Source organism: Belonocnema kinseyi, chromosome 1, assembly GCF_010883055.1.
Source record: "Belonocnema kinseyi isolate 2016_QV_RU_SX_M_011 chromosome 1, B_treatae_v1, whole genome shotgun sequence".
Lineage (NCBI taxonomy): Eukaryota > Metazoa > Arthropoda > Insecta > Hymenoptera > Cynipidae > Belonocnema > Belonocnema kinseyi.
The window spans coordinates 2,540,672-2,561,076 of record NC_046657.1 but is presented as its reverse complement, the minus strand read 5'-3'; the positions used below and the strand labels follow the sequence as shown (position 1 = coordinate 2,561,076).

The window sequence follows — 20,405 nt, the reverse complement described above, 5'->3', positions numbered from 1 at the left end:
GAAATTAACTTTGTTGTTGAAAAGTCAGGTGTTTTCTAGAAATAGTCTTTTAGGACAGAAACTTTAAAAATTTTATAGGAAATTAAACGTTTTATTGGAAAAGTAAATAATAATTTTTTGGTTGAAAATTAAACTACCCTTTGTTAGAAAAATTAGAATATTTGACTAAAAAATGTAACTATTTATTTGAAAAATTTAACCATTCTATTAAAAATCTTTCTTTTTAGTTAGAATTCAACTGTTTGGTTGAAAGTGCATATATTTTGTTTTTAAAAATCTTCTTTTTGATAGAAAGTTAATCTTCTGGATTGAACTATTTTTGTTGTTGAAAATGTAACTATTTGAATGTTTGAATCTTTCGATGAAACTTGTATTTTTTAATTGATGATTTTTGTTGGAAATTAATTTCTTTCGTTCTAAATGTAAATTTAAAAGTTTTCTGGTTTTAAAATCATCCTTTTTGTATGTAATTGGTCTCTCTGGTTTCAAAATTGAACAATTTTCTTGAATATTCGTATATTTGGTTAACATTTTTTTTTTGTGAAAATTATATATAATTTTGTCTAAATACTCCACTATTTTGTTTAACTTATCTTTTTTAGGCTTGAATAAAGGTCAATAAAAAAATTAATTGTCAACGATAAATGAAACAGTTGATATTTTAACAAAGAATATTTGAACTAAAATAAAAAGCAGTTGAGTTTAACAAAGACTACAAATTTTCAAACAAAGTACTTTTATTTTTAACTGGAAATTGTGCAATCAATTTTTCAGCTACATAGATTAATTTAGAAGGAAATGAAACGATTAAAAAAAAAAGTAATTTAAGTTTCAACAAAAAATAAATTGTTAATAAGTGACTAATTTTTAACCAAGAAGATTGATGTTTTTGCCAAAAAAGACTTATAATTATGTTGATTTATCAAAACCAAAACATGAATTTCAATCAAAAAGGAAATTCTCTACCATTTTCTAGTAAAAATGAAAGGCTATATTTTCAGTAAAAAAATTTATTTTTATAAAAGACTCGAATACTCAACAAAATTGGTTTAAATTTCCACGTAAATGAAATAAATTTTAAATAAAATCATGTATGTACAATAAAAAAAATGTCAAACAAATATTTGAATTTTCAATACTGAAGATAAATTTCCAACGAAAAAAAACACAAATTTTCAACAAAATAGATCTCCGAAAAAAATCGACAAAAAAATGAAATGTTTAAATTTGTATTTAATAAAATGCATTTTTAATGAATAATCTAATTTTCAACCAAAGATATAAATTTTTAACCAAATATTTTTAATTTTAATAGAATTTCAACCCAATAGTTAAATCATCAACCAGACACATGTATTTTCTACCAAAAAGATTAATTGTCTAACAAAAATTTTTGACAACAAATTAAGTTAAACTCTTAGTTAAAAACAAATTAACTTTCACATTACAAAAAGTAACTTTCAGCCAAATCAACGAATTTTCGACCATAAAAAATAACTTTTTAACAGAAAAGGACAAAGTTTGAACAAAATAGATCAGTTTTTAATTAAAAAATATAAATTAACTGCAAAAATATAATAGGGTAAATTTTAGTTGAAGAAACATGCTTTAAAGCAAATAAAATAAATGTGCAATCAAAATAATTAATTTTTTACCAAAGAGATAAAATTCCAATAACAAAATTTTAACAAAAAATTTTGTTGAATTTTTGTTTAAAAAAATTAGCCTATAATAAAAAAAACAACTTCTTTTCAACCGTGAAGCTTAATTTTCCACCAAAAAGAACTACCAAACATAGAACAAATCATAGAATAGTTAGTTAAGATTTTGTTGAGCGGTCATCCTTATTTATTGAAAATTCCAATTTTTCGGCGAAAATTTACATTTTGTTTAAAAGTAATATTTGTGGGCTAAAAAATCACACTGAAATGTTTTATGAATGAAAATTTAATTTTTTTCTTAAAGATTCATATTTTTGGTTGAAAATGCTTCTTATTGGTTGAAAGTTGAATTATATTATTTAAAATTAATATTTCTTAATTAAAAATTTAACGGCGTGATCGAGAGTTAAGTTTACTCTTTAATAAAAGTTTAATTAACGCTCTTCTCTTTGACTGAAAACTTACCTGTTTTGTTGAAAATTAATTTTTTGCCCAAAATTCACAGAAAATATAATTTTTAACAATTAAGTTTATTTTTTAATCAAATATTTAAATTTTCAAAATGCTGATTCAACTTTTAACAAAATCGTTAATTTTCAACCAAAAATTGAATTTTCAAATGACAATTTTTTAATCTAGAAGATTAATTTATTGAAAAAAGACGATTTTTCAACAGTACACATACATTTGCAACCAAACACTTTAACTTTTAACTAAGAAAGATAATTTTCAAATAAATAGTTTAATTTTCTAATAAAGTAGTGTAATTTTTGAACAAAAATCTATTATTTATTTTTTCAATTATAAGTTTAATTTTCAATCAACTATTCTAATTTTCTAAAACAATAGATTAATTTTAAATCAAAAATGTATTATTCATTTTTCAAATAAATATTTAAAATAAATCAAGCAAGATGAATTTCCAAACAAATATTGAAATTTTCAATTAAAACAAAAATTAATTTTCACCCGAAGAAAAATGATTTTTAGATAAATAAATAAATTTTTGACCAAATAGTTGTATTTATACCAACACAAACAAATTTTCAACTAAAATTATGAATTAAAGAAAAAAAATTTTTTATCCAAAGCTTCAAACAGTTTAATTTTAAACAACAGCAACAAAATTGTTCAATCCAAAATATTAATTTTTTGTCAAAAAAATGATTTTTTAACACAATACCTATAAATTCAACTAAACCATTGATTTTTTTAACTACTCGTAAAACCAAATTTAACCGAAAATAATGAAATTTATTATTCATTTTTCAAATAAATTGTTAAATTTCCTACGAAATTGTTGAAGTGTCAATCCTAAAAGACTAATTTCCTACAAAACAGCTGCATTTTCAACATCATTGTTTATTTATGTCCAAATAGTTCAATTTGCAACTGCACTGATGAATCATATAAAGAGTAAGTTTTAACAAAAAAGTTCAACATTCAACCAAATTGTTTTTTTCAACAAAATATATGGATTCTTAAATAAATTTTTATATTTTGAAGCAAAAAATATTAATTATGTATCAAAATGAATTTCAACCCCAAAATATGATTATCTAACAAAAAAGTTATTTTTCAGCTAAATAGCTAAATTGTAGACCAAATTGTTGAATTTTTAAGTCACATGAATTTTCCACGAAAAACGTGAACTTTCAACCAAAAAAAGATCACTTTTGAGCAAATGGTTAATTGTTTAACCTGAAAGAGAATTGTTTGATGAATTATTATTTATTTTTTATATTTTAATTAAATAGATAATTATGTACATTGAAATAAACAGTTTTTAAACCAATATATTGTTCTTTAAACCCGATTTTTTGTTTAAATCCAAGAAATTGTACTACAAAAATCAATTGTTTTAATAATAAAATAAATATTTCCCATTTCTTAAAATTAAGTAAACTTTTTTTTAATTAAAATAGAAAATTTGTTTTTTTCTATGATAAGAATTCAAGCAAACATGTTACTGAGTGTAATAAAGTAAGGGTGATATCTAGCTTTAAAGACTCCAAGACCAATGAGGGAGTTCCCATATGAAAAATCCTGTACAGGTTTCATGTGGGATTCTGGAAATGTTTTTAGACGCGACCTGCACACAAAACCTGTACACGAATCTTGATGGTTCATCTGCAGGAATTTGGTTTCTGTACACTTATAAAATCCTTTACAGAAAGCTCCAGTTTATTTGGCAAAAAAACCTGTGCGGGAGCCTATACTCGATCACTGAAATGTTCCGTTGTCGTTGCAGGTTCCATTGAAGGTGCATGTACAGGTTTTTTCACTAAATTCCTGTACAGGAACATGCAGGGTAACCTGTACAGGTTCGTGTGTGGGTTCGCGTCCTGTAGCATGTACAGGAACCTCCAAGGCTTCTGTACAGGAATATGGTGAAGGAAACTGTACATACTCCTGCAAAGGAACCTGCACTTTAAAAAAATCTTTGAATCACCGATCATAGCTTCCCGTACAGGTTCCTTAGAGAAGTTAATTGAGGCTCTCTGTAAAGGACCCCATATGCGCTTCTGTAAAGAAAACTCACCTAAATTTATTTTATTTACTTTACAAAGGAACCTGTGCAGGAACCGATACTTGATTATTCAAACGTTTCTTTGTCGGCGTAGGTTCCATTGCAGAAGCATATATAGGTTTATTTGCCAAATTCCTGTACAGGAAACTTCAAGATACCCTGTACAGGTTCGTGTGTAGGTACGTGTCCTGCATAATGTCCGCGATCCTCCGACGTTCCTGCACAAGAATTTGGTGCATGAAACTGTACGTTCTCCTGCAAAGGAACCTGTACCTAAGAAGGAATCTTAGAATGATCGAGTGTAGTTTTCTGTACAGGTTCCTTTGCGAAGTAAAGTGGTGTTGCTGTAAAGGACTCTATACCTGTTTCTGTACAGGAACCAAAATTCTGTACAGGATCCGTAAAGATGCGTGTACAGGTTTCCTGTGCAGTTTTGCACCCAGCAACATGTCCAGGAGCCGCCGAGATTCCTGTACAAGTATTTTCAGCTGGATTACTCCCTCATCGGTCCTAAAGCCTATAAAGTTTGATATCATCCTTAATTTTGACTTTACAAAAATATATCTAAGGAATTATTTGCATGGACCTTTTACGCACGAGAACCTTTACAGGAACCTATACTCAATCATTTAACGGTTTTTGATAAGTAATCAAAGATTTATCAACCCCTTTTTAAAGCCCCGACAGTTTTTCGGCACTAGACGCACCCTTTTTGAAGAAAAAAAACGAAAACAACAACAACAAAATTGTATAACACAGTAAACATTCATTCTGATTTCAAATTAACATTACAAGACCTTCAATTTTAGCCTTCTTCGAGGATGAGATAATTCTTAGGGTGTGCTAAACTCTATAGAAAAAGGGTGTTCGCTATTAAGATATATGATGTTACAGAGAATAAAATTGGGAACAGTAGAAAAGTATATTGAAATGTAAATATGTGAGCTGAATTATTGCTTTTATTGATATAAGTATATAACTTGAAATGAAATGACGATTGCAGTGTGTGTATAGAGGGAGGTATAATAATAATGATAATGGCCTCAACACGTGCGCTGACTGCTGACTCAATAGTGCTCAGCCCACTGTTTCTTCAGCAGATCAAGAGATATCAAATTTCCTTTCTGCTTCTGGCTTTTAGCTATATATCCCCTAACTGTGGCCGTGCGGTTTCACAGACCGCACCGTGATTCAAATGTGTTTTTTTGAGAATCCCTCATCAACTGGCCTTCCTCGAGGCTGCCGTCTTGAGGAGCTTTAGTTTCAGTTGTGCTTTTGATGAACTGGGTGGAAAACGTGTGGTTCTGCGTGTCATTGGTGAGTAATATCAATTGAAAGCTCATATGCGGTTTGTTAAACAATGTCCAGGGTACCCCAGTGTAGGAAACGTGAAAGTCTCAGAAAAATTTTACGCCTATCCCTCATTTGAGCAAACAGTGACAAATTTGTATGGATGTGTGGACGTGCGGTTCCATACACCGCGCGGGCAGCGGTCTTTGAGGCTCGATTTTTCGTTAACTTTTAACCAAATTAATTGAAACCAATAAGAAAATCAAACTATTCTCGGTCAAAAACTACTTTTTTTGTTGTTGAAAAGTCTACCATAATATTTTTCTTTCAGTATTCATCTTTCTTCGTTAAAAATTCTATTTTATGGTTGCAAGTTTAATTATTTTGTTAAAAATTAAACTATTTTATTAAAGTCATCTTTTTTGCTTAAAATTTTTACAATTTGCTAGAAATTTTAACTACTTTGCTGAAACGTAAGTCTTTTGTTGAAGATTCCTCTCTTCCGTTGAATAGTTAAACAATTTGTTAAAAATTCTCTTTTTCTGTTGTTTCAAAATTAATTTTTCCAAGTGAAAATTTAATTATTACATTTTTCGTTCCATATTTATATTTTTTAGTTGAAAAATGAACTATTTGGCTTACATTTTTTTTTAGTTAAACATTCGATTACTTAGATGAAAATTGAAATCCTTTATTATAAATTTAGTCTTTTTTTGTAAAAAATTTATCTCATTGATTGAAAATGTAAGTGTGTCTTTTAAAATTGGTTTCATTTTTGGTTTAATATTAATTTTTTTAACTCAAAATTTAAATATTCAATTTTTGGTTAATGCATTACATTTTTTAGTTGAGAATTAAACTATTTGATTAAACATTGATGTAGTTTGTTGACACATAATTTATTTGTTTTTTAAGAAAATTAATCTTCTTGGTTAAAAAAATAACTTTTTTGTTAAACATTCATATTTTTGTAGTTTGGAATGAAACTGTTTTTTAAAAATAAAATTCCTCTTGCTAGTTTGTAACTTTAGTAATATGGAAGAACAAAATAAACCGCTTTGTTAAAAAAAAAGTTTCTGTTCTTGTTACAAATTAATTGTATCATATAAAAATGTAGCTGTTCAACAACTTTCTTAACAATTTATCTTTTTTAGTTCAATGCATTTTATTGATAATTCATCTTTTTTAGTAGAATATTTATTTTCTAATTAGAAAATTCGCTCATTTTCCGTTAAAAATTGAACTATTTTCTAAAAATTCATCTTTTTCGATTAAAAATTGCCATTCGCTTTACAAATGAACTTTTTTGTTAATATTTCGTATTTTTTGAAGAAAATACAACTAGGTACTCTAATAAAAAATAAACTATTTTTTACATTCTCATCAGAGAAGGTATTAGATTTGTGTAAAATTTGACCCCCTCCCCCCTATTTTTTGTCAAATGTCCACGTTTTGAGATCCCCTGAATCCAAAAAACAGGTTTTTACGAATGTGTCTGTCTTTCTGTATGTCTGTATGTATGCCTGTCTGCCTGTGAACACGATAACTTTTGAGAAAATTAATCTATTTAGATTGCCCTTTGGTACACTCTTTTAGTGTCCTGAACTAAAGATCATGTTCGTTAGCCAGCCATTTTGGATAAAAATTCAATTAGTGGGCACATTTTGAATATTTTTGAGACCACTATTTTAAAAATTCAAAAATTCTCTGTATGGTTATTCATAATATTCAAAAAATTTAACAATTTATACCAATGACTTTTTTCCAAAAATCAAAAAGTACTAGAGTTATAGCATTTTCAAAATCAAAAAAAAAACTAAAATGAACAATTTAGGCCAAACAACGCCTGAAACGAAAAAAAATTTTGAGAAGAAAAACATTGCTTTTTGAAAGCCCTACAAGATTATGATAACAACTTTTTCAATTTGGTCAAAAATTTGAAAATTCCAAATTTGATCGTACAACAAAATTTTGAAACCACATTTTTCAAGATTTAAAAATTCTATGTACGGTTTTTCATAGTGCTTCGAAACTCAAACAATTTATCCCCATGACTTTTTTTTATGAAAAGAAAATTGTCAGAGTTAGAGCATTTTCTAAATCCAAAAAAATAAACTAAAATGAACATCTTAAGCCAAACAACGCATGAAATGAAAAAAAGTCAAGAGAAGAAAACTTTGCTTTTCAAAAGCCCTACATGACTACCATAGCAACTTTTTAATTTGGTCGAAAAGTTGAACATTCCAAATTTGATTGTACCAAAAATAATGAAAAACTCAAAAATTCCATTTTTTGGTTAAACTATGCAAGATACGAAAAAAATGAAAAAGCTCAAATTGCGCGCCCTGGAAAGAACTACAAATTTATAACGAATCACTTTTCGATATAAGCTACGATAAAAATTAGACAAAAATTGAGGAGTTCTCGACAAGAAGGTGACAGGCCTCTAGAACGAGTAAAAGTATTGTCCAGGCTGTGACGTCAGGTATCAAAAGTGAAATTCCAAATTTGAAAAAAACCAATAACATATCTAGATAGCTGTTGAAAAATGAACCTGAGTTTTCATTTACAGTTTTTCTCTCGGGCTGCAAATTTTCCAGTAAATAAATAAAAACCGACTTTTTTTAATTAAAAAAAAAACCATGTTTTTTCACATTGAACTCGCCGTAAGTAATTCGTTTATCAACTAATTAACAAATTTCTTTTTGAGTTTCATTCGTGACACTCTAGCGGAGTGTCCCCTGAAAAATCCTGTGGTGTCGCATTGCGAGCTCTCAATAAACTCGCTGTAATAATGGAACTAAAAATCAAATCGAATTGAAATTTTCCAAAAAGTTGGCCAATTCATTGGCGGAAAATTCGTTCGCTTGAAGTTTGTCGTAGCTCAAACTTCCTCGCTCACTTTTTTAAGGTGAAAGTCTAAAAACGTGGTTTTTCATTTAGATTAAAAAAAAACATTAGAAATTAACTTTTGACCCATTTTGAACACTGTAGCCTCGGCTAGAGTGTCACGAATAAAACTCAAAAAGAAATTTGTTAATTAGTTGATAAACGAATTACTTACGGCGAGTTCAATGTGAAAAAACATGTTTTTTTTAATTTAAAAAAAGTCAGCTTTTATTTATTTACTAGAAAATTTGCAGCCCGAGAGAAAAACTGTAAATGGAGACTCAGGTTCATTTTTCTAGGGCTATCTAACTATATTTTTGGTTTTTTCAAATTTCGAATTTCACTTTTGATACCTGACGTCACAGCCTGGACAATACTTCTACTCGTGCTCGAGCGCCTGTCGCCTTCTTGTCCAGAACTCCTCAGTTGTTCATCCAAAAAAGAGCTATAATTTTTGATAGGACAGTTAGTTTTTGCTTTAGTCGTAAAAATAACATTCTAAATAATATATTAAATTTGTTTGAAAAAACAACACAAGCTATGAACTTAAATTACCAGACAAAAGTTGTTCGTCTAAAAAGATCTATAAATTTATTATTAATAATTTTTCGATTGGACGAGTAGATCTTCTTTTAATCGTAAAACATAAGATAAAAAATGCAAAAATTAACTTTTTGGAAAAAGCACAGAAAAGATGAAAGAGGACATAGGCTCCTATATAGGACAGTATATAGGTTCCTGTATTAGATCCTATACAGATGTGCCGTAGTTTTTATTTATTCGTAAAAAAACAACATTAAAAATAAAAAAAATATTAAAACAAGGAAATAAGAATTAGTATGATTCAATTTTTATGCATATTATGAATTGTAATGATATAAATTTATTGAAATGATACATGTTTCAGAGCAGCTTAGAATACAATTTAAAGCAAAATAAGAAACAAATACAAAAATAATCATGATAAATGTAATCATGGTATGTAATCCCAGGCAGAGTTACATAAAAAATGTATTGTAATTGATATAAAAGTGTTGTGTATAATGTAAAAAAGTTTACATGTTGGACAAAATCGAGTGCGAAGCACGAGAAACGTGATGAGAATGTGTTTGTTAAAGCCAAAAGAGCTTTAACAAAAGAGAGTTCAAAATCCCAAAATTATAGTTGTCGGTCCGTTAACCTTCGATTTTAAAAGGTCTGTGCTCGAATGCGGAAGAAATGCAAAGAGCAAGTTCGGAGTGCGATTGCCATCAGTCGCGTGCCGTAGGTGCGCTGAAACTCTCTTTTAACGAAAGAGAATTCACAATTACAAAATTACAGTGGTGGATGTTTTAAGTCTTAATTTTATAATGTTTGCCCAAGAATGTGCGAAAATATAAAGACCCAGCGCGTAGCGCGAGGTAAATATAAAATCGAGCGCGAAGCGCGCGAACCAACAGTTGCGCGCCCTAGGTGCGCTCAAACTTGTTGAAAATTCAACTATTTGGTAGAAAATTCATGTATTCTATTAAAAATTTATTATTTCAGTTGTAGATTCAACTACTTAGTTAGAAATTAATCTTTTTCATTTAACTCATTTGATTGATAATTTGTTGTTTTTTTTTGTTGATTTTTTTTTTAGCATCAAATTTACCTGTCAGATTTTTGATTGAAAACGTATACTGTTTAGTTGAAAATTCATATGTTTTGTTAAAAATTCGCCTTTCAATGAAATATAATATTTTTAGTTTAAAATTCATCCTTTTAAGTTACAAATTCTGCTACTTGGTGAAAATTCAACTGTTCTGTTAAAAGTTAAATTATTTTGTTAAAAATTTAACCATATTGTTAAAGTTATCTTTTTTGTCAATATTTTAACCATTTTGTAGAGGTATCGTCTTTTTAAAATGAAATTTTATCTTTTATGAAAATTCGTTTAATTTTTGATTGTAAATTAATTTGTGAAATTAAAAATTTACCTATTGCATTTTTGGATAAAAATTAATTTTTTCAGTTAAAAATACAACCATTTGGTTAAATATTCAAATATTATGTTAAAGTTCGTATGTGTGAGTTACAAATTATGCTGTTTGGTGAAAAATTCAAATCTTCTTAGGTTAAAAATTTAACTTTTTTATTTGAAAATTCAACTATTTGGCTGAAAGTTTATAAATTTTTTAAAAAATTCATCTTTTGGTGAAAGTTAATCTTCTTGGTTGAAAATTCATCTTTAAAAGTTGAAAATTCTGCAATTTCGTAAAAAATTCAACTATTCTGTTAAAAGTTTAGTTATTTTGTTAAAAATTAAACTATTTGGCTAAAGTTATCTTTTTTGAAAAATATTTGATTTATCTCTCTGGTTGAAATTTTTATATGCATTATATAAATTTATTAAATTCATTTTTTTGCAAAATAAACTAACTGGTTTACAGTTTAACCATTTTATTTTAAAAATCCTTTTTTTTTGTTCCAGATCCATCATTTTCGTGGAAAATTCAACTTTTTGGACGTAAGTTAACTTTTTTGTTAAGAATTAATATTTTGTAAAGAAAAATTTAACTAGTTGATTCAAAATTAAAATAGTTTATTTTAAAAATTAGTTTCTTGATTCGAAATTCATTTTTTAAACTGAAAATGTCAATATATCATTTTTGGCTTATACATTACCGTTTCTAGTTCAAAATCTCACTTTGGGTTGAAAATTCAACTTTTTGAATCCATTATTTAATATTTTTTGCCAAATTATTTTTTTTTCATAATATTGATCATTTTCATAGAAAATGCAGATGTTTTTGAAATTTTAATTCTAAATCTTTTCTTTTTCTTGATAATTAATATTTTTCACTTAAAATGTAACTATATCATTTTCGTTTAAAAATTAAATTTCCGTTTAAAATTCACATTTTTTTGTTGAAAAATCAACTGCTTTGATATAAAATAAAACTATTTAATTAAAAATTAAACTATGTATTTGAAAAATTAACTATTTTGTTAAACATTCGTCTTTAAGTGTTCCTTTTTTGGATGAAAAGTTTTCTTCTTTTTGCTGAAAATTCAACGATTTGGTTAAAAATTTATATATTTCTTTGAAAAATCACCTTTTGATAAAAAATGAATCTTCTCGGTTGAAACTTCATTTTTATAATTTAAAAATTCAGGTTTTGGTAAGAAATTCAAGTATTCTGTTAAAAGATCAATCATTTTGTTCAAAATTCAACTATTTTGTTGAAGTTATCTTTTTTGGTCAAAATTGTAACTTTTTTGAAAATTCGTCTTTTTGGATTAAAAATTCATCTCTCTCGGCTGAAAATAAACTTTTCTTCTTAAAGTTCAATTTTTAAGATTTAACATTTCACTGCGTTGAAAAAAAATCGTAGATAGGCTATTAAAAATGATTTTTTTATGTAGAAAGTGAAGTGGGGTGGGGTGGGGTCGGGTGACAATCTCGTTAGGTTGGAAAATGTAGTACCGAAGTTGCTCCGGTGAGGTACCATTAGCCTCGCTAATGCAGACTGGCAGGTAACAGGTTACCAACTGAAGTGCACTTGTGTCACGTAAATGCATTAAGGAAAGTTCCAAATTAGTCCAGAGAAGAAACTTTATCCCATCCACAATTTTCTGCTTCACATTTAAACATATTTTTTCGAAAGCAAATAGTCTTTTTGCTTAAAATTATTAGTGCAAGACATTTAATCAAATTTTATCTGAAAAAAGGAACTCTTTTTAAATACGGTGGGATGCGAGAAGTCCTGGGTTCGAATCCCAGCGGAGTTAAGATGCGTTCCTTTTTTCCAATATAAATTTTTAAGTTTTAATTAATCCCAAAAGCTCCTGATGATTTTTTTTCATGAGAAATTACTTTTTTTAATAACCCGATTCCCAAAAAATGCCTGTCTGAATTGACTTTATAATTCTTTATTTTATGTTTGAAGATGTCCTTTGCAAGAAAAAAGTAATAAAACTTATGTTCTTTACTTCGATTTTTCGAACCAAATTTTTTTGTCAAAATGTAATTTTTTACTGTATAATTTAATATTTTTTCTTCAAGCAAGACAAATATGCTTTTAAAATGTTCTTCCTGAAAAATAAAATTTTTTATTAATTATGCTGCTTTTTTTAAATAGAATTTTAGTGTTACGAAAATGAAAATTTAAAAATAGAGAATAAAAAAAATTTTGAAGTTAGTTTATATCTTCTATTCAGGTTTTGAGTTTGGAAGTTTAATGAAAATCTCGTTTGATTATAATATAATTTATGAATAAAATTTAAAATGAAATTCCTCAAAGTTGAACGATTTTTAAGATATAAAGTCATGATTTCAATTCTAAATCGTCTAATTGGAAAAATTTCGAAACTAAATCATGAAACCTAGAGAATGTCAATTGTAAATTTTAAAAATTATTACAATTTAGACGATTTGCAATCGGAAACCCTTAAATTGAAAGAAATTGGTAAATACATATATTTTTTTAATTTTAATGACTTGAAATTTAAAATATTTCAGTGGTGAAGATTCAAAATTGACAACTCTTCAATTTAAAAAAAGCTTCAAATTGAAAAATGTTGAAAGTAAATCATGCAGATTGCAAAATTTTTTATTCATAAACTTAAAAATTGCATTATTTTGATTGTGAAGTTTCAAAATTAAAAAGTCTTAAATTGTGAAGATTCACAATGATTGAAAACTGTTCAATTTGAAAACGGTATGAAGGAAATTCTTAACTTTTAACAATTTGAAATAAAAAAATGTTTAGTTTTGAACATTTTTAATTGAAAACTCTTCAATTAAAAGAAATATATATATATACCTATACATAATTCTTACATTTTAACAATTTATGAATAAAGAAAAATTTAGTTTTGAAGATCTCTGATTGAAAAACTTTTAATTTCGAGGATGTGCGAATACAATTTCTTAATTTTCTATGATTTTGAAGATAAAAAGTCAAGAATTCAATTTAAAATCTTCAAAATTTAAAAATTTTGAAACTTAATCTTACAAATTACAGGATTTACAATTTATTAATGAAAAACTTGAATAATTCAAATTTAAAATTTTCGAAATTAAGAACTCGTCAGTTTTAAAGATTCACAATTGGAAGCTCTTCGATTTTGAAAATGCATAAATAAAAATTCTTAAATTTGGAGGATTTTGAAGATCAAAAGTCAAGAATTTCGTGCTAATTTTGAAGATTTCTAATTGGTATCTATTCAATTTTAAAGTTGTAAGAATAATAATTTTTAAATTAAGATGATTTTTAAGATCAAAATTCAACAAATTCACTCTAAATCTTCAAAATTTTAAATTATTTAAAGTAATTCATGCAAATTAGAGGATTCAACTATTTTCAAATTAAAACTTGCATAATTTTTAATTTTTATTCTTCAAAATTACAAATTCTTTATTTTTGAAGATTCTCCATTAGAAATTCTTTGATTTTGAAACATTTAAATGAAAATTCTTAAATTTTAACGATTCTGTATACAAAAATTCCTCGAAAAATTCTTGAGTTTGGAGATTCTAATTGGAAACTATTAAATTTTGAAAATGTATAAATAAAAATTCTTAAATTTCTATTATTTTAAAGATCAAATGTCAAGCATTCAATGCTGAATCTTCCAAATTTAAAAAAATTTTGAAATTAAATCATCCAAATTACAAAATCTGAAAAAGTATAACTTGAAACTTGCATTTTTTAATTATAAATTTTAAAAATCTTTAATTTCAATTGTAAACATTCAAAATAAGAAACTCTTTAATTTAAAAAATATATATATATATTTATAAATAAAAAATCTTAAATTTGCAAAATTTGGGATCAAAAATGTTGTAGTTTTGAAGATTTTTAATTGAAAATTTTTCAATTTTAAAGATGTATAAATTGAAATTTTTATGATTTTAAAGATCAGAAGTCAAGAATTCAATTCTTAATCTTCCAAATTGAAAAAATTTCGAAAGTATATCATGCAAGTTTATAATTTTTAATGCCCTCGCTTCCCCTCATTCCCCTCCCTTTTCTACTTTCACGCCCCTAATTTCTCTCAGTTCATCTAATTCTAATTCCCTAATTTCCCCTTACTTGCCCTACTTATCTACCACTCATTCCCTGTTTCGCCCCATAGTTTCCCTCTCCCAATTTCCCCCCAATCCCCCTACTTATCTTCTCTTAACCCCCCCCCCCCCTAATCAGCTCCTATAACCATTACTTAACCTGACTTCTTTACTCTTTATTTCTCTCACTACCTTTCGTCCTCACTTGCCCCACTTCCTGTACTTTACATCTATAATTCCTTTTCACTTCCCCTAAGTTTTATTCCCTTATTAATCATAATTTTCCCTTACTATCCCATTCTTATTCGCCTTACTTCGCATACTTTTCCCCTCCTATCGCTCCCCCTACTTCTGTTCCCCTCCCTTTCCCGTTCTTCTCAACCCTAATTTTCCCTCAATTCTATTCACTTCCCGTCCTCTAATTTCTCATACTTTTCCATACCTTACTCCTAATTTCCCTCACTTCCCCAATTTCTGCACCCTATTTCTACTCCCTTATTTCCTGTTCTTTTCCACGCTCGATTCCCTGTAACTTCCCCTGAACGTCCTCCCTTCACTACTCATTCCTAAGTCACCCCTCCTGACACTTTTCCTTACCTGCTCTACTCCTTGATTCCCCTACTCCCAATCCTCCTAAATCTCCACCCCTCGTTTTGCCTTACTTCTGCTACTTTTCATTCTCTAATTTTTCTTAATATTTATACATTTCCTACGCTATTCTCTTCTCACTTTTTCTATTGCCGCTCCCCCTCTCGCCTACTTCTTCTCACTTTCCCAACTTTCACTTCCTCTTCTGGGAAAAATTACGACGATAATTTTTATTCCATACTTCATGTGAACCTTTCGAACTTTATAGATGTGAAAAAACGCAATACCCCTTTCCAATATCAATTTAATTAACGCTGATCGCGAAGTGAAGGTACCTTTTAATGACGTTAATTGAAATTTCCCTGAAAGCAGGGATTATTGGAAATCATATAATTGAATATTGAAACTGGAATCTTAATCAGATTTCATTTTTTCTACCTTCGTTATAAATTGAAGGATACTTTCATCTAGGCATTTTAAGCAATTAGTTTTTGAAAGAAGAGTGACCAAGCGAAAGCTCTAGAGAAAATTGAAGCTCGTTTCAACTTAAAAGACGATACTTTTTAGCTGGTGCAGACACATTTTATGTTTCCCTCTTTTTATTTTTTGCCTTTTTTCTATGCAATCTCGAGTGCTGTACGCGACTCTGTCACGAAAAGAAGAAGCTTGTAGGATAGAGTGACGTAAAAAGAACGAATGGAAGCAAAGAGACTCTTTAGGGAATTCTGAGGTAATTTACTTTATTACAGAACCTCTCTTTTTTAATACCATGTCAAAAGTTTTAGTATTCTTCCGTCTGCTGATTATATATTTCAAAATTACACGTGTTCCTTTGCAATCAATACGTTTTATATCACATTTGAGTAACGCGTGAAAAAGAATTTTTTATACATTCATTTTTGTCTTCTTCAAATCCTTCTTGAAATGACTGGAAAATTCATCTGGTCTTTTAAGTTAGTTATCGTCAAGCTTATTCTCTAGTTTATTCTTAAAACAGTACACCAAATCCGGCAAGCTCTTAGGTACCAGGCGCGCTCCTCCGCGAAATCCGGCGTCTTACTTCAGCCAATCTGCGGGGTTTTTTTTTAAATTAACCTTTTGAAGAAAATTAAAATGATTTATTAATAAAACAGTTGTATTTACAACCAAATAGATTAACTTTTTAACAAAAAGGAGAAATTTTCAGCAAATTGGTTTGCCTCTGAATGGCCAAGCGTACCCCGTCGCGCAGTGAATCACGCTGACGTTTTTACCCAGCAAAGGGAGTCTCGCCCACTCTGCCATCTGACAGTTTCCTTTTGTCGGGCCGTGGAATTTAAAAAAAATCATTACCTTTTTTGAACAAAAGCCCAATCATTTATCAAGCAAACTGTTGTATTTACAAGTAATAGATGAACTTGTAAAATTATTACTTCTCGCTGACCGGGGATTGACTTTGTGTTTATTTATATTCTTCATTTTATTAACTCACTTGGCTGATTTTAATAAGTGATCTTACATACACCAAAAATTGTATTAATTTTAGGTAATAATTCTGTCGCGTTTTAAACTTCTCTCAAGGATATTTATTTTTATCTAGAGATTCGTTCAATTTGCGTTTACTTTATCCTTTCCAGTAAATTTCAACTAACAGTTACACTTGAAAATCATTTTTACAACAAGAAAATAAATAGATCTTATTTTTATAAAAAAATTTCATACTGAAATTTTAAGTCCTAAAAAAAATAACAAAAATCATAGATTGTGGATTCACTAGAGGGAGAGATGATTGCGAGGATTAGTGATATATCTCTCTCATAAGAGGTTTTGAAATTATTTGACATAATTTAAATGTTTGTATTTTTTTATATTTCTTCGCACAACGAGGTCCTCATGTTTAAATAAAGTGCAAGGTCGTTACGAGAGAGTACAATTTTATTTTATTTAAATTTGGCTTATTTTATTAATAAGTCTAAACTTTATTCGCACAACAAGGTCTTAACATTTAGGTTAAGTGCAAAGTCGTTAGAAAGAAGTACAACTTTATTTTATTTAAATTTGACTTTTTATAAATGAGCTTAAACTTTGTTCGCACAACGAGGTCTTAACATTAACGTAAAGTGCAAAGTCGTTACGAGAAAGTACAACTTTATTTTATTTAAATTTTGGTACTGACTTTCTGATTCTCCTACATATTTTTAGATCCCATTTTTTATAAATTTTCGTGAATTTCACTCGCACAACGAGGTCTTAACATTTAAATTAAGTGCAAAGTCGTCACGAGTTCCTTTCTGATTCCAGTTTTATAAAAATTCAAAGTAAAACGGCCCATGTAAGTTTCAATAGCTAGCGCAACCAAGCACAACGAAGTATCTCAGTTTCCAGGCGTACCCCGTCACACAGTGAATGACGCGGACCTTTTTCCACAGCAAAGGAAGCCTCACCACTCTACCGTCCGGCGGCCTCCTTTAGCCAAGCTGCGAGCTTTCCAAAAAATAATTAACCTTCTGAACAAAATTACAATTATTTATAAATCAAACAGTTGTATTTACAAACGAATAGATGAACATTTAAACAAAAAGGGCGAATTTTCAACAAATTCTTTTACCTCTTAGTTGCCAGGCTACCCTGTCATACAGAGAATGACGCGGATCACTTTGCGCAACAAAGTGAGCCTGACCCGCTCTGCCATCCGGCAGTCTCCTTTCGTCGGGCCGTGGAATTTAAAAAAAAATCCTTAACTTTTTTTAAAAAAAGTACAATTTTTTAGAAAACCAACTGTTTTATTTACAAACAATAAATGAACGTTTAAACAAAAAGGACGGATTTTCAGAAAATTGGTTTACCTCTTAGTTGCCAGGCGTACCCCGTCGCACAGGGAATGGCGCAAATCACTTTGCCTAGCAAAGTGAGTCTCGCCCATTTTGCCATCTGGCAGTCTCCTTTCGTCGGGCCATGGAATTTTAAAAAAAAATTATTAACTTTTTTTAACAAAAGCACAATTATTTATAAAGAAAAATGTTGTATTTATAACTAATAGATGAACTTTAAAAAAAAAGGACGAATTTTCAGCAAATTGGCTTACCTCTCAGTTGCCAGGCGTACCCCGTCGCACAGTCACGCGGACTTTTTTACACAGCAAAGTGAGTCTCACGCACTCTGCCCTCCGGCCGCCTCTTTTAGGCAAACTGTGGGATTAGTAAAAATTTACTTGGAAAAAAACGCAATTATTTATAAATTAAACAGTTTTATTTACAACCAAATAGATGAACTTTTAAGCAAAAGAGGCGAATTTTCAACATATTAGTTGAATTTTCAATCTACAAAGATGAATTGTCAACCGGATGGTTGCAGTTTAAAACAAAAATATTAAACTTTAACTAACAAAAGTTTCATTTTTAACCCAACAATTTAATTTTTAAACCAAAAATGTACACTCTTTATAATACCGTCAAAGTTTCAATTCAAAAGGACAAACTTTCTAGCCGAAAATACGAATATTCAACAAATTAGTTCAATTTTCCAGAAAATTAAATTTTAAAGAAAATAGAATAATTTTCAATGAAAAATACAATAGAGCGTTTATATTTTAACCAAGAAAATATTTTGATTTTAATAAAAAAGCTGGTGGTTTAAAAAAAAGGAACAATTTTCAACAAATAGTTTAAGCCTCAACCAAAAGCGTCATCATATTAGTTAAAATTTTAACCACTTTGTTGAAAACTTGCTTGTTTTTCCAAAAAAAGATGTAACGGAAAATGTAACTATTTTATTTATGGCTGGAAATTTAAAGAAGAAGAATTTTATCAATATACGTTATAATTTTAGTCATCCTAAAAGTTGAACTTTTAAAGCAGAAAGTTAAATTTTGGACAAAAGGATGAATTCTGAAGGAAAAATTAATTTAAAATTAACTAATTAATGAATGAATGATAACTATTAAATATTAAAAATTCATTACAATTTCAATTTTTAGTAATTTTTTGACTTTACATGTAACTTTTTCGTTTCTAATCTTTTTTGGTTCAAATTTAAATTTTTAGTTTGAAAATTTTACTATCTTATTGAAATTTTTGTACACAATAATTGATATTTTCTAGTTCAAACTTTAACTATTTATTTGTAAATTCATGTATTTTGTTGATTAATCGTCTCTTTTTGTAGAAAATATATCTTCTTAGTTGAAAATTAGTCGTTTTAATAAAAAAAATCATCTTTGTAGGTAGACAATTTAACGATTTGGTCAAAACTTGAACTATTTTGTTATTAATTAATTTTTTCGTATTAAACTCATTGGTTGAAATTTAACTGTTTATTCAAATTTTTTCGACTATTTGGTTTGATAATTTATTTTTGCAATCATAAAATTCCAGTATTTCGTTAAAAATCCAACGATTTTGCTAAAAATTCAAGTCTTTTGTTAAGCATGCGTGTATTTGAACAAAAAATTCGTACATCTGGATTTAAAATTCACTTTTTTTTTGAAAATTAAAGTTTCTTCTAGAAGCTTCAATTATGCCATTAAAAATGAAACTGTTTTTGGTTGCAGTTTGATATTTTTTGTTTAAAATTCGGTCATTTGGTTCAAAATTATTCTTTGTATGTTCAAAACTCAACAATTTGGTTAAAATTGTAATATTTTGTTGAAAATTTAATCATTCTATTGAAAATTAAAATTAAATCAACTTTTTAACAAATAACTAATGCAAGGAAATAAGTAGAAATGTGTGAAAGATTAAAGCAGCGTTGATCTCTATTTGGAATTGTAAGTTAACGTGAGAACGGATGGACATATGCCCTAGCGGGCTCAGGAACGGTAAGTTTAATTTGTAGGTAGGCCCTGTCGCGTCTTCGCAGAACACTGAATTAAAATCCACGGAAGGAAGTTTCCGCCAGTCGTAATAAATAAGCACATGTGCTCAGGGTCGTTGTAGTCACTGCGCGACGCCAATAAAGAATACGAAGAAGAAGAAAAATGAAAAGAAGAAAACGCAATGAATGACAATGATTATCTTCTAAAATTCGCCGGCCTGTAACGATCGGTCAAAAATTAGGGCCCTGAACAGTTTGAGATACGTCACTACCAGGTGGTGTAGCAGACGCTGTTTGTCCCGATCCGACGAGTCCTGCCGTATTTTGTCACTTCACGGTCTCGCAATAGCGTCACCGTTCCGTTCACGAGGCCCACTCAGGATAGTTGGAAGGGCGATGGTCAATTCCGCCCCAGCTACCTGTGTACCCTCCCCCACTACGCGGCTTCCCCTCACACCGTCGAGCTGCTGCCACTGAGCTTGGTCAGCGGGCGGCCTTTGTTCCTAATGAGGCCTAAAATATTGAATATAAAATTTTTTAAATTTCACACTTAGTAAATCACAAATATGATATTCGAAATCTACGAATTATAACGATTCCAACGATATGTTGTTTGACTCATAAA

General features: G+C 28.7%; 1 protein-coding gene across 1 annotated transcript in view; it reads left to right on the top strand.

The window, feature by feature from the left end:
• The window catches only part of LOC117167135 (NACHT domain- and WD repeat-containing protein 1), an 898,576-nt gene that overhangs the window by 718,286 nt on the left and 159,885 nt on the right, over positions 1-20,405 (top strand). Inside the window, exon 5 of the mRNA XM_033351831.1 lies at positions 10,823-10,858. The gene's annotated coding sequence lies outside the window, so the exon portion shown is untranslated. The remainder of the gene's footprint in view (positions 1-10,822; positions 10,859-20,405) is intronic.